The following is a 6,000-nucleotide window of genomic DNA, read 5'->3' on the forward strand; positions in this document are numbered from 1 at the left end:
TATTTAAAAATATTATGCTAAATTTAAATAACTTTAAGTCGTGTGAGCATCTAAAGTTGATTTTTCAATCAAACTTAGTACGTAGAGCTGCTAAATTGATAGAGTGCAGAACAACTCAATATACTAAATGCATAACATACTTAGATAAAATCAAAATAGACGAATACATGACTGAAATTAAATAGGAGCGAGAATTTGTTTATGGAAGTTCGAAGACAAAACTTCTAGAATACAACTCTTTATACAAACTAACATCAGCTCAGTTTACCAACCCTGTTAAGCTGAAACTCCTAGCAACTATCTTCTTAATTCAATATGTTCAGAAATAACTTTTGACAGTTACGATGTTTCTCACAATACAATAAAGCTCGTATAATTCAAAAATAGGTGAGAACAAATGAGTGAACTGAATGATCCTTAATTGATATCATAGAAATTTGAAACGTGTGCAAATAAGCTAGATATAAGTCTTTTAAGAGATGCCAATAATTCAATGAATGCTTGATATCAATTAAGATTCCAAGAGGCAAAAAGTTGTGTTATCTGATGCACCTTTTTTTATATAGGAATCGATCCAACATTCATAAAAATGGCCGGTACTCACAATTGTACTGGATTCCGGACATTCTTGCTGAAAAGACCATGTCCTTGTCGTCTTCCCAAATATATTACAAGGCAATTCAAATTTCCTTGGACGCTAGCTGAAAGAGACAAGCAACAAATGCTTTATTATGTTGCAAATAGAAAATCCGTCCTTTTTGATTGAATAAATACTCTCATATAACTGGCTGTTGCATTCAGAGAATGTTTTCGGATAAGTCCAATAATCAACACAATTGCTCTAGACTTGTCTTATTCAGCTTAATACGTCTTGAACTGTTGAGTACCATCAGATCCATACATTTCTGTTGTAGCCTTGTCAAATCTCTTCTTGATTTAGATCAGTTCAAATCTCATTCTATCGTTTTAGTTGTCCAGTTCTATCAGTCAGTTGAGTTGTCTGCATTAATAAAATTTATTTGAATTATTTTAGTTTTATAGTCACCAAAATTTAAGTCCAAATTTTATCTTAACAATTTTTCCATTTTTTGATGTCAAACTTGAGCAGTATTTTGCAATATTAAAAGAAATTTAAGAAATTCTAAGACTTTATAGATGAACTGAAAAGAATTGAAATGAAACACAATAAAACAAGATAAAATATATCCCTTGAATGATCAGTGAGTTGAGTGATTTGGTCTGTAACTACTGCTTGAACCAATATGCCCACCACTGCCAGGCGGTTTCTTGTGTTGAGAGGAAGAGTGCAAAAAAGCAGATGATTTCGACTTTTCTGAGTCCTTATAATTTTTTTTAGCTTTCTCTGGCTCCTTTGTATTTTCCCCATTTTCGGCATCACCATGCACGTGATGAAGAAAACTGATCACTTTAGTGAGTTGGGTTTGAACAACTTCAATTTGGGTGCTGGAAATTACGAGTTTCAGAGTTTGACAAACAAATCGGTAAAAGAACTGAAGAAGCAAATTGAACTGACACATTTGAGAGTTCGTAACTGATCTTGAAACTAAAGAAGACTTATCAGACTTAAATGGATTAAGAACTGAAGTAAAAAGACTAAAGTTCTTATAAGTATAAATAAGTTTCAAAACTGATGATTCGAAGTTCGTTAAACAGATTGAAGATCAGAACTGAAGACTTCGCAAAACTGAGCTAAAATGACCTAACTGAACTGAAATGTCCAAACTGAGAAGACATCAGTTAGAACTGATGGAGTCCAGCTAAACTGATCAGTCGACCAGTTTGACTTCTGATTAGTTAGTCACGTCATCGGTTACAATTTGAATCTCAGCAGAAAAATTGACAGTCCGTACCAAAACAGAACAGATGTAGCAGAACAGTCTGATACATCGTACTTCTGTTAGTAAAAGTCATCTACATGGGCTAAAAGACGATTCAACGGATATTAATCATTAAATGCATTGAATGTGACCGTTGGAATCGAAGACTATTTATAGTTAATGAGTTCAATTAAAGAAAGGTTAAAGACTTATCCACGAACAACTATCAGTCAGTTGCAATTCACTTTCAATTACATTCAGTTTACAAATCGCACAATTTAGCTCTTACTTCATTGATTTATTCATAGCATTCAGGCTACTTATTAGAGCTATTCAATTATCAACTGATAAGTAAAAAAAAAGCTAAGAGTTTCAGTTTGGTATTGTATAAGTTCAACTGAAGTGGGTTATTACAAATATTTGTAATCAATCAAATTATTTTTGTGAATTCCTATCCTTGATATAGAAGGGGTGACATATGAACAGTTGAAGTCTCCGAACATCCATAAATTCATTGTGTGCATCATATTATTCATTCTGTTATCGATACCTTATCCAAATATATCTATCCTTCATTTTATTTCCGCATTATTACTATTAGTTAACTAATCGATATTGATACACAAGATTTCTGAATCAGTTCTTCCTTAGAGAACTGATTTATACCCGAAAAAGATTTCAAAAACAGAAGTGTTATTCAATAAAATCCCTATGTTTTCCAGATATGAATTAGATTACTGTAAAATCAGAATACAGACTCATTTAGTTGCATATGACGATGATATATGGTACGTCATAACTGAGGGACCAATGAAAATCATGAAAACAAATACAGATGTTGTTATAACTGACGGAGCACCTCATCGCATCGAAAAGCCATGCGATGGGTGGACAACAGAAGATAAAGTGATGGCAAACTTGGAAAATCAAATATGGATCCAAGTCCAAAACCTAGGTAATTACAGGGATGCAAATGCAACAATTACAAAAACTTCCATATTTTCCAAATTTTCGATCTTCAAAAATCTTGATGACCTGGGCCTACAATTTCAAATCTTGATTTCCCACTCATCTAATATTTACATTAATTTGTCATTAAAATCCAATTCTAATTCTTTATTTTATATGAAAAATCCACAATTTTGTCAAACATTACTTTCAACAGTAAATTTCATCAAATTTTCGCAAAATATCAATTTTAACCATAATTTTGTAAAATCAGAAAATCAAGCCTGACAAAAAAATTCGATCCATTGACAGAAAAAGGTTGCCCGAGAATCTGGGAAACCTCACCGGCTTCCCACTGCCAAAAGAGCTCGGGCAGCCGTCGGCTGGCAACTGCCCCCTTGTGCGGGGCAGTACGCTGCCCTAGGTGAAGAACATAAATTGTTTTTTATATCCCGCGCTAGGCAGCGCTACCCGGAAATATTTCGGGAAGCGAAGAAAAATATTTTTGTTTTGTTTTGTTTTCTAAAATCCAATTAGGCGATGCAATTTTTGAAGTTATTCTTAAGCGATTAGAAATAAATAAATCAACATTATTTAAAAATAAACAATAAGAATCATACTTTATAGAAAACTCAGGCTCTGATACCTCTATAAGAGTACTGTTTTCTTGCACCCAATGAGAAGTAGAAGTTTAAAATTTTGTGTTTTGACAATCAAAACTTCCCGAGGAGTCATATAATTCAATTAAGTATTCATAGAACATTTAGATGTTTACCTTTGTATTCTAAAAGCTTACCCAAACTAATATGGGATTAGCGGATATAGTCCTTCTTGTATATCCTTACGAACGATCAACTGGATCTCTCCTTTCTTGAATAGCCTAATTAATTCCACGATCGTCAATCGTGTTCATCGTATAGATCGCACTAGAGATATATGCGAAATTTTCACATTGAGAGTAACTGTTGGAAGACAGCGGTCCGATGGGCGGTGCAGGGGCGGCGTACGGTGGTGGAAGTGGTGGTGTTCGGTCGTGAGTACTCCATGTAGAGGTGGTGATCGACTTTTGTGGGGTGAGATAGAGAGAGTTTTTAACATTTGATATGTAACTTGTGTTGTATGGTATGAATTCAACAATTGATTAGATATATTAATAATATCAATGTTTATCATAGTCTAACCAGAACTCTCCTTTCATAAAAATCTTATTAAGTTTTTCTCCGTCGGAGAAACACCTATGTGTTATTATATAACTATGTAGTATTTGTCAACTTTTTACAATACATGTAATAGATAAATAATTATCGACTCAAGTCTGATAGTACCCATCAGATAATTGTAAGAGCATTTAGTATCATCAACTCATTATCCATTAGTATCATTGATAGTGTCTGTAAGAACCAAAAGATTATAGTTATAGCTTACGGTACGATCTCTTCACTCATACAGCCATCTATATGAATGGACATTTACATGCTATTACCTGTGAAATTCACGTTTACATCACATATACAAGTCTCGAGCGACCTTTATCCATATTTTAAGCGACTAAATCAACTAGAAACGTATTTAGATACACAATACACACTTACGAATTTCATGATCAACCTTGCGAAATCGACCTCATTATATTCAACGTATTTATCTATGAAGTTTGCATGAGTATACAGATAAAATAAATGTCATAATTGAATAAAATCGTAAAATATTATTAAAATAAAAAATGTTTTACACTAAAATTAATAAAACTCAATCTACAAGTTGATTTATGGGACACTTACTCTAACATAAATAACAATATCTATATATATATTAGGCGTGATAAGTGCGAAGATACAATAAACTTGTATATATAATACTAAAAATATATATTTTGACTCACGCTTATTACACAATGTGTTCATATTTATTATTTAATCAAATATATAATTAATAAATTAAAACAAATGAATTCTCTATCCCCCGATAATTTGCGTGACGCATGACATTGGACCCATACAATTTATTAGTGGACCATACACTAAGGACTCATGATTAAACGAAAGATTCAAATCTTTAAAAAAAATCCAAAAGGAACAATGTCACTACACAAATTATAAATGTTTATTTAAATAAATTTATTATGTCGTTTTCATGGCATGCAATGAGCAAAACGTGCTTCAATATTTTAATATCTTATTTATTAATTATTAGAAATAAATATATTGAATAAACATCCAACCGTCGACGCCAAATGTGGGGTTCGCATTACTGGTTGGATTTGACTTTTACACAGCAATATTAAATTTAATTTGACAAAAACTTGTGTGAGACGATTTCACATATCGTATTTTGTGATATGAATATCTTATTTGACTCATCTATAATAAAATATTACTTTTTATGCTAAAAGCATTACTTTTTATTATGAATATCGATAAGGTTGACTCGTCTCACAGATAAAGATTTGTGAGACTGTCTCACAAAAGATCTACTCAATTTGATTTAGTGCTTTATTAATTAAATGTTGGTAGAATTTATTTTTTTACACAAGTTATGCACTATTTATACTTTATTATATTACAACGAATTAGTAATTACTAAACTTATATGTTAAATTAATAAATTAAATAATATAAACTTGATTTATTATTTACATAAATGGGCATTTATTAAATTAATAGTGGCGGCTATTCACCGATTTATACAAATTAATAAGCTATTTGTGGTTGAAGAAGACATGTTGCATATGTACAAATTAACGATGAATTCAAAGCATAGAGATTTGAGACAATAATTATTTTTATTTAGGTATGAAATTGGAAAAATGTATGATAATTTAATTTGGACAGAAAATTGAATAAGTATTTTAGAAAAAAATGAATACGTGAGAGAATATTTAATTGAATTTTTCATATACTTTGCCTTAAAATAAGATATGAGAAAATATTTTTTTAAAAAAATATCAACATAACAAACATTAGTTATTTAAGAGGGTTTAACTTTAATTAATAATATAGACAATAATTACACAAAATCAAAATACAAAAAACGAACGTCAGCCTCACCCTCTACATTGAGAACTCTTTCACAAATTTTACGCCTCCAACACCCGGAAGGGGGAACAATACTTAGAACGCGAAAATTGTCAATATGAAGAAACTCCACACTTATGCAAAAAAATTTTCAACCTCACTCTGTTGGATTAAAAGTATGAGTTATAAGGTTTATGGGC

This window comes from Primulina huaijiensis, chromosome 11, assembly GCF_012295235.1.
Source record: "Primulina huaijiensis isolate GDHJ02 chromosome 11, ASM1229523v2, whole genome shotgun sequence".
NCBI classification, from domain to species: domain Eukaryota; kingdom Viridiplantae; phylum Streptophyta; class Magnoliopsida; order Lamiales; family Gesneriaceae; genus Primulina; species Primulina huaijiensis.